The sequence below is a fragment of the Oryx dammah genome, unplaced genomic scaffold (genome assembly GCF_014754425.2).
Source record: "Oryx dammah isolate SB20612 unplaced genomic scaffold, SCBI_Odam_1.1 HiC_scaffold_3, whole genome shotgun sequence".
In the NCBI taxonomy this organism is placed as follows: domain Eukaryota; kingdom Metazoa; phylum Chordata; class Mammalia; order Artiodactyla; family Bovidae; genus Oryx; species Oryx dammah.
Window position 1 is genome coordinate 75307048 of NW_024070187.1, and position 10205 is coordinate 75317252.

Below are 10205 nucleotides of genomic sequence, written 5' to 3' on the forward strand. Positions count from 1 at the left end.
TAGCCTATCCCTTCTCTGGGGGAACTTACTGACCCAGGAATCAAACTGGGGTCTCCTGCATTGCAGGAGGATTCTTTACCAGCTGAGTTACTAATAGCAAATGAACAGTTTGAGGAACTAGGTCCTTGTCTTATTGCTCCTTGTCTGCACTCTTGTTACATAAACCACTCTCACAGTGGTTTACTGTTGGTACTGGGAATAAAGGCTTGCTCTTGACTATTGCTAGTTGTAGTTCCCTCCCCTACATTCTTCCCTCCTTCTTTTCTTCTTTCCTTCCTTTCATCCAATTATTTATGATTCATGAAACACACAGTGGCAATTTATCTGTTGTCAGGCCTCACTAATGATGTTCTTCTTTAAAGAGGATTTGCAAAATCTCTGACTCTTAAGCCCTGCCTTCACATTAAGTTGCTATCTCTTTACTGATATTGCTGCCTGGACTGAGTACTGCCTCCTCCTCTCATCATTATTTAGACCTTTTCTCCATAAACCACTGATTAAAGTCATGCTGAATTTAGGAAGCATTACTATGAACAAAGCTAGTGGAGCTGATGGAATTCCAGTGGAGCTATTTCAAATCCTGAAAGACGATGCTATGAAACTGCTGTACTCAATATGTCAGCAAATTTGGAAAACTCAGCAGTGGCCACAGGACTGGAAATGTCAGTTTTCATTCCAATCCCAAAGAAAGGCAATGCCAAAGAATGTTCAAACTACCACACAGTTGCACTCATCTCACACACTAGTAAAGTAATGCTCAAAATTCTCCAAGCCAAGTAATATGTGAACCATGAACAACCAGATGTTCAAGCTGGTTTTAGAAAAGGCAGAGTAACCAGAGATCAAACTGTCAACATCCACTGGGTCATCAAAAAAGCAAGAGACTTCCATAAAAACATCTATTTCTGCTTTGTTAACTATGTCAAAACCTTTGACTATGTGGATCACAATAAACTGTGGAAAATTCTGAAAGAGATGGGAATACCACACCACCTGACCTGCCTCTTGAGAAATCTGTATGCAGATCAGGAAGCAACAGTTAGAACTGGAGTTGGAACAATAGACTGGTTCCAAATAGGAAAAGGAGTACGTCAAGGCTGTATATTGTCACCCTGCTTTCCTAACTTCTATGCAGAGTACATCATGAGAAATGCTGGGATGGAGGAAGCACAAGCTGGAATCAAGATTGCTGGGAGAAATATCAATAACCTCAGATATACAGATGGCACCACCCTTATGGCAGAAAGTGAAGAGGAACTAAAGAGCCTCTTGATGAAAGTGAAAGAGGAGAGTGAAAAAGTTGGCTTAAAGCTCAACATTCAGAAAACGAAGATCATGGCATCCAGTCCTATCACTTCATGGCAAATAGATGGAGAAAGAGGGGAAACAGTGGAAACAGTCGCTGGCTGACTTTATTTTTTGGGGCTCCAAAATCACTGCAGATGATGATTGCAGCCATGAAATTAAAAGATGCTTACTGCTTGGCAGGAAAGTTACGACCAACTTAGACAGCATAATAAAAAGCAGAGACATTACTTTGCCAACAAACATCCATCTAGTCAAGGCTATGGTTTTTCCAGTAGTCATGTATAGATGTGAGAGTTGGACTATAAAGCAAGCTGAACACTGAAGAATTGATGCTTTTGAACTGTGGTGTTGGAGAAGACTCTTGAGAGTCCTTTGAACTGCAAGGAGATCCAACCAGTCCATCCTAAAGGAGATTAGTCCTGGGTGTTCATTGGAAGGACTAATGTTGAAGTTGAAACTCCAATACTTTGGCCACCTGAAAAGAGCTGACTCATTTGAAAAGACCCTGATGCTGGGAAAGATTGAGGGTAGGAGGAGAAGGGGACAACAGAGGATGAGATGGTTGTATGGCATCAATAACATGGGTTTGGGTAGATTCCGGCAGTTGGTGATGGACAGGGAGGCCTGACTAGCTGCGGTTCTTGGGGTCATAAAAAGTCCAACACGACTGAGTGACTGAACTGACTCAATTTAGGATAACTTCCTCAAAGTGAGTGTCATATAAACATGCCTGCCAGAAGACAGAAAAGTTTCACAAATTTGTCTTGAAGTTTATTCCAGCTTCAAATTTTTTTTGTTCTTAAATGCTATTGGTCTTCTCAGATGCAGCTTACTCTAAAAGCATACAATGGTACAAAGTAACACAGAAGGAAAGAAATGTCTAAAGCCTCAGAAAATAACAATCGACAGGATAAATATTTTAGGAATATATTTTCAACTGCTATTCTTTGGTCACTACTGAGTAACTAACATTCGGGGTAGACAGAAAACTTTTTGGCAATTGAGGTCTTGAATAAAGAAAGCTGATGGATTTCTCTGTGGAGAAATAAGGGACACATCCTTGGCTCTTTTCTAGATCTTGTAAGTACATTAATGAATCTTGTTCTCTGGTTTTTATGAATATAAAACTCCCGTTGGCTTGCATGCCCTTCAGTGTTCCTAGACTGCAGTTGGAACTTTGCCTGAGAAAGGATACAGAATAGTATGCCATGTTGTAGGTCTCTAAAGCTAAGAGACCCTGGACTGTATGCAGATCCTGTACACAGATTCCACTGTGATAAACACTTGTCATTACAGGGTCACTTTTTCTTTTTGTCCCTCAAACATATTTTTTTAAATTATAAATATATGTAAATTATGCTATACGTGCTATTTTCAGTATTTTTCAACCTTTACTGGAACATTTCTGCTAAAGGACAAATGCTTGCTTTCTAGAGAAGTCATTTCTAAAACGGCAAAAAAAAAAAACAAAGACATTTTGACTTGTGAAAGACAGAGGTTTCCCCCCAAGTGCTATTAGAGGTTGTAAAAGCTAAAACTCAATTTCACTACTTTCCTGATGGCCATATAGTCAAGTCCTTGCCAGTGAAACAGCTCTGCTGCTTCTAACTCTCCATCTATGCCTGAACTTTCTGCATTATGCATGGCATTACAACAACTATACTGAAGATGGTAGAATAGGAAGAAAGGGGGCTGGTTCCTTGATGGCATCCTTGAGCAGGTAGAGATGACCTAATTTTTTTCTGGAAACTTGTCTTTTTCATAAATGCTGTAGACTGAACTTTTGTATCCCCCCACAACCCCCTGAAAATTCATCTGTTGAAATTCATCTGTTGAAACCTAATCCCCAGTGTGATGGTATTTGGACGTGGAGACTTTGGGGAGGTGACTAGGTCATAATGACAGTGCCCTCATGAATACAGCCCTTATAAAAACAGAGATTCCAGAGAGTTCCTTATGCCATGTCATAAGGGGACATAATGTAAAGATGGCTATGAACCAGGAAGCAGGTCCTTACCAGACATAAAATCTACCGGCATCTAGATCTTGGACTTCCCACCCTCCTGAACTTTGAGAAATAAGTTTCAGTTTATAAGCCACACTGTCTATGGTATTCTGGTACAGTATCCTGAAAGGACTAAAGCAATAGCTGCAGAAGATTGTCCATACCCATACAAACATGGCCTGTAAATAGAAATTGATGGAAAATCATGGTTTACAAAGGCCAAGCCCTTCATTCAAGTTCTGTGGTCTGAAAGCACGTGGCATGTTTTTAGAAAAATGATGTAATCTTTACAGATCTGTAACATGAGTTTACCAAACTGGGCAGTGTACACTTGAGTATATATCTGAAGGGAAATTATTTCATAATGGACAAAAGGCTTGTCTTGCTCTCCTATTGAGTCTGTTTTCTAACACAATATGCAAAATTAACATTTCAGAATAATTTTAGGAAGATGGAATATTTTTATAGAAATATTTCAGAAAGATCAAAATTGTGTATGTGTATTCCCAAAGTTAGCACAAAAATGAAATCCTATGAAATACATTAGTGTATATACCTGGAGTATAACTGACAAACATCTGTTTCTTTGTAGAAATTTAGGTTATGGAGTCTACTCATCACCTAGTTCATTCTACTGCTAACCAGGCAGCAGAGATTCCCTGACCTAAGTTATTTAAGCAGATGTCAGTTGGAGAGGATAACACTGAACAGGGTTTGCCTGCTCTGCCTGTATTATTTCCTGCTGGGGATCACCTCTCATTAGTAGTTGCTTAAAGAGCAGAGTAAAATAGAGTAAAATAAATTGATAAGCAGGGGGGAAATGAAGCACTGGGTAGAAAAATCTTAACTGCTAATACACCTCAAGCAGATTTTTTCATTTTAAGAATGTCTTGTATATATGAAATACTAAGCAACTACTTCTGAGTGTACACAGGCACATATGCACACAGACATACAGAGATAGCAATTGAAATAACAATGACTAAGGAGAGGATTTTGTTTTTATGGCCTTTTGTAAGTCAAGCCAGGAACATGTAAATTAATACTGACACAGAGTACAAATACTTGTACTATTGTGGGCTGAAGTTCCAATGGGCACTAATGAGCTTGCCTTCTAGCATTTCCTCATTAGACTGCAGTTCTTTTCTTCCATTGTCTGAACACTTTCCATTACAAACTCCAGGTTCAATTAATATTAAAATATTCATAAATAACTATTTTCGGAAAAAGTCAGCAAACTGCATCATCTTTAGTGTTTTCAATAATACATTGCAACATGACCTTCCTTCACAAGTAATTCATTTACCCACTAAAATGCCATATTCTGAAACTAGCTATGTAATCTTAAGAAATCTGCCACAAAGACATGGAAAACAAGAGGAAGCTTCCCCCAAAACTGTCCTAGTTACTGTCCATGAGATATAATTTCTGAGCAATGCAAAAGGAGGCTTGAGTTAAATAACACTTTCTCATCCAGCCTTGAAAACAGTAGTCATGACAATCTCAATTATGGGTATTGAAAACAACACACATAGAGTACCAACAGAATTGAACACACCATGGAACTGAAAACAGGTTTGCACGTACATTGTACCCTATGACATATTATTATTCTAATAAGTGTTTTGCCAGATAGCTACAAAATAGATTCCTTATGATGTTTTATTACTTTTCAAGTGAAGAAAAAATAATGATTTGTGATAATTAGTCAGATTTAAAGCTGCAGGAGATAACAAGAGATTTCACTGTACTAGGAAATGGAACCCCTTTCTCACTGCCCAGGCAGTTCTTTTTAAACCTCTTCAGCAGTGTCAGTGCAAGTCACCATTAAAGGTATCTAAACATCAATTAACCTGCAGAACTTTTTTTACACCCCAATTACTAATATTCAAAGTTTCAAGTCATCTTAACTAAATTATGATCTGTTAAAAATTTTCCCAAGGATTTTTAGACTTGTCAAAGGGGAGGAGTTTGTACCATTTAGACAAGTTTAAATCTTAAGAACAATTTTACAGATTAAAAATTAAAAGGTAGTTTTTAAGTATACCAGGATTAACTGAAGCCTAGATCCACTTTGGTGGGTGTGAGGGTGTTAGAGAGTAATTTACCAGGTGGAGAAAATGCAAAGCCAAGAAGACAAGCAGGTGAATGATTGGCTAAAAGTAATCCTTCAGATTTGCTTTTAAATTGGATTTCCAGCCTCTGACCTCAGCTATTCCAGAAGAGAACTTGAATATTTACACCATTTTTTCCCCTACTTTATCTTTTCACTTCTTGTGTAGGAAAAAAAATAGAGACAGGAAAATAACAATCTTAATCCAAAATACAACAGAATCAACCTACTTTATCTTGTAAAAATGTTCTCATTTTCACTGTTCTGTTCCCAGAAAAGCAATCCTTATTGACTGCCTCTTTATTCTTTGCTTGAATTAAAATAATCTGTATCTCCTAGGAGGACTACATGATTAATCAAAAGCAAAAGTTGATATGGGGTTGATATTCTAAACTTCTCTGTCTAGTGACCTAATAGTGAAGAAATGATTACTTATCCTTTCAACAAATATTTTTTGAGTGTCTGCTATGTATCATGCATTATTTCTAGACCTTTTAGATTGCAACTGTAAAGTAAACAAAAATCCTATTCCTTGTGCAAATTATATTTTAAAGCCACAGTATCATCATAAATAGCATTCACTGTGTTCTTGTGATACAAGGATATTCTCTGTGAAACAGAAAGGAAAAAATTAGTAACTGATTTTCACCATCAAATCTTCAGTAAAAATTCATTTATCAGAGCTTTTAACTTTATTATTTTTAAAATTTAAGTAGGTTTTTATTTCATATTTGTAAATTAAACATATGCCTTAAGTCTTAAAACACTCAGAGAAAACTAGCAAAAACATTTATATTCAACATTCGGTGATCTCAGTAGTAGCATCAATAGCTTCAAATCCTTGAGAATGACAAAATAATGTAAATGAATAAGTAACAACCCATAGAAACAGTACTTTCTCATTAACCTGAGAAATTTCTTTTCAAAAAAAAAAAAAAAGATTGAGAATAAATTTTCCTTAATGTCTTCTAGATTTAATGCAGGCAAACACACACATATATATACTAAGTTATATTCTAAAAATGACTATAAAAATGATCATTTGACGTTTATAGTTCAAATGCAGTACTTTGAAATACAAATTCATATTTCTTTTACTAGAATACAAGTTACCACAGCAGAGACATGTGTGGGTAGAAACTTTTAAAATCTGCTAGCTGGGAACTATAATAGAAAGATACAGAGAATTCCCTAGAGTGATCTTAATACCTGTTACATCTGAAAGAATATTTGTTAAAGTAGTGTGTTTAGGGAGCCTAAGTTAATAATATTCTGGATCAAGAATATTGGAAATGCAATGGACTAAATGCAAACCTTGAGGGTCAAGAACTCATGTTTCTATTTACTTGTCTATCCCAGGGCAGACTGTGGAAAAGAACCAACTGGAAATAAAATCAATAAATTTCTAAAAATAAAAGCTGTGCCAATGAAATTTTTAGTTTTGGCACCATGAGAATTTATTAACAAAATATTCACACCTAAGTGGAGACAACTAAGAAGCTTAACAACAGAAAACTAATGAAATTATTAGATCTACATCTTTTATTTGGTTTATTTTCTATGGTAATGATTGGCTTGAAGCCAATTTTTCCTTCTATCACTCTTAAAATAACCTCATAATCACTTACACATTAAAGGAAATCTCTGAATTAGCTTCTCTCAAGCCAAAACCCCAGAAACAATAGGGGCTGAAGACGGAGCTGTCTGAAACCCATTCTGTGATACAGATCCTGTAATGTAAATGTAATGTAATGTGAAGTGTTATTCACTCAGTCATGTCTGGCTCTTTGGAACCCTGCCTGTAGTCTGCCAGGCTCCTCAGTCCATGAGACTCTCCAGACCATGCAAGAATACTGGAGTGGGTAGCCATTCCCTTCTCCAGAAGATCTTCCTGACCCAGGGATGGAACGCTGGTCTCCTGCATTGTAGGCAGTTTCTTAACCATCTGAGCTATAAGGGAAGCTTGATACTGATCCTGGCTTGGCTTAATGTCTGCTCTATTCAGTTCATACCAAAACAGATTGGAAAATAAAGTGAGCCTTAGGAAGCATCACTATGAACAAAGCCAGTGGACGTGAAGGAATTCCAGTTGAACTATTTCAAATCCTTAAAAATGGTGCTCTTAAAGTGTTGCATTCAATATGCTAGCAAATGTGGAAAACTCTGTAGTGACTACAAAACCAGAAAAGGTCAGTTTTCATTCAAATCCCAAAGAAAAGCAATGCCAAATAATATTCAAACTACCACACAGTTTTACTCATTTCACAGGCTAGCAAGGTAATGCTCAAAATTCTCCAAGCTAGGCTTCAACAGTGCATGAACCAAGAAATTCCAGGTGTTAAAGCTGGATTTAGAAAACATAGATAAACCAGAGATTACATTGTGAACATCCACTGGATCATGGAAAAACAAGAGAATTCCAGAAAAACATCTTCTTCATTCACTGCACCAAAGCCTTTGACTGTGAGAATCACAGCAAACTGGACAATTCTTAAAGAGATGGGAATACCAGACCACCTTACCTGCCTCCTGAGAAACCTGTGTTCAAGTAAAGAAGCACCAGTTAGAATTGGACATGGAACAATGGACTGGATAAAAATTGGGAAAAGAGTATGACAAAGCTATATATTGTCACCCTGCTTATTTAAATTCTATGCAGAGTACATCATGAGAAATGTTGGGCTGGATGAAGCACAAGCTGGAATCAAGATTTCTGGGAGAAATATCAACAACTGTAGATATGCAGATGACACCACTCTAATTTCAGAAAGTGAAGAGGAAGTAAAGAGTCTCTTGATGTAAGGGAAAGAGGAGTGAAAAAGCTGGCTTAAAACTCAACATTCAAAAAATGAAGATCATGGCATCTGGTCCCATCACTTCATTGCAAATAGATGGGGAAACAATGAAAACAGTGACAGATCTTATTTTCTTGGGCTCCAAAATCATTGCAAATGGGGACTTCAGCTATGAAATTAAACGATGCTTGTTCTTCAGAAGAAAAGCTATGACACACCTACATATTGTTAGCAGAGACATTACTTTGTTGATAAAGTCTGAATGATCAAAGCTATGGTTTTCCCAGTAGTCATGTATGAATGTGAGAGTTGGACCATAAGAAAGGCTGAGCGCCAAAGAATTGATGCTTTTGAATTCTGGTGTTGGAGAAAGCTCTTGAGAGTCCCTTGGACTGCAAGGAGATCAAACCAGTCAGTCCTAAAGGAAATCAATCCTGAATACTCATTAGAAGGACTGATGCTGAAGCTGAAGCTGCAATACTTTGGCCACCTGATGCAAAGAGCTGACTCACTAGAAAAGACCCTGATACTGGGAAAGATTGAAGGCAGGAGGAGAGGGAATGACAGAGAATAAGATGGTTGGATGACATCACCAACTCAATGGATATGAACTTGAGCAAGCTCCAGCAGATGGTGAAGGGCAGGAAAGCCTAGCATGCTGCAGTCCATGTGGTGGCAAAGAGCGGGGCATGACTAAGTGACTGAACAACAACAACATCACATTAATAGAAAATATGTTAACATACTTACCAAAGTCCCAAGTCAAAACATGGTTACTTGATTTGTTTAATAAAATAAGTAGGTGTCTAGGCTTTAAATGAAGATTGCATTTAGATTATATCCTTTTCTTTAATGGATTTAAAATCTATTAGTTTCAGGCAAACATAATTGTATTTTTTACACTGTTGAACTTGGCTGTTTATAATGGAATACATTCTTAAGAAATGTGATTATATTATACATAATTTTCATGTGTATTTCTCATTTTTTCCTTAGTGATTTATATCTAGATTTTTTAAAATATTTATTTGGGGCTATGGAAATGATCTTAGGGAAAAAGAAAATCTGAGCAATTTTATCTGAGTTCAAAATGGATCATTAAACAATGGATGCAACTCACACTATCAGCAAAGCATTTGGCCCAGTAACTGCTAATAAATGTATAATGCAATAGTGATTCAAGAGTTTTATAAAGGGGATGAGAACCTTAAAGATGAGGACCCTAGTGGCTGGCCATTGGAAGTTTACAACGACCTATTGAGAGCCATCATTGAAGCTAATCACCTTACAATTACACAAGAAGTTGCCTGAGAAATCAGTGTCAACCATTCTATAGTGATTCAGCTTTTAATACAATTAGGAAGGTGAGAAAGCTTGATAAGTGTGTGCCACATAAGCTGAGAGCAAATCAAAATAATTGCCACTTTGAAGTGTATTCTTATCTTATCCTATGCAATAACAAGGAAACATTTCTGAATCGGATTGTGACTTGCAAAGAAAAGTGGATTTTCTACAACAATCAGCAACAGCTAGCTTAGTGACTGGACTGAGAAAAAGCTCCAAAGCACTTTCCAAAGCCAAACATGCACCAGAATTAAGGTTGTGGTCACTCTTTTGCGTCTGATCCACTACAGCTTTTGAATCTTGGTGAAATCATTGCATATGAGAAGTATACTCAGCAAATCAATGAGGTGCACTGCAAACTGCAAGGCCTGCATTCAGCACTGGTCAACAGTAAGGGCCCAGTTCTTCTCCACAAAAATGCCCAACCACACATCACATGACCAATGCTTCAGAAGTTGAATAAATTGGGCTACAAAGGTTTGCCTCATCTGCCATATTCACCTGACCTCTTGCCAACTTTGTACCCCTTCTTCTAGCATCTTGACAATTTTTTTCAGGGGAAATGCTTCCATAGCCTACAGGATGTAGGAAATGCTTTCCAAGAGTTCAATGAATCTGCAACACAGATTTTTATGCTATA

The 10205-nt window shown here is 37.1% G+C and overlaps 1 long non-coding RNA gene across 1 annotated transcript; it reads left to right on the top strand.

Moving 5' to 3' along the window:
* Window positions 1–301: 301 nt before the first annotated feature.
* LOC120862166 lies at window positions 302–9668 on the top strand. Its single transcript, XR_005720707.1, has 3 exons — window positions 302–312; window positions 1280–1291; window positions 9591–9668. It is a non-coding gene; the product is annotated as an uncharacterized LOC120862166 (long non-coding RNA).
* The last annotated feature ends 537 nt before the right edge of the window (window positions 9669–10205 follow it).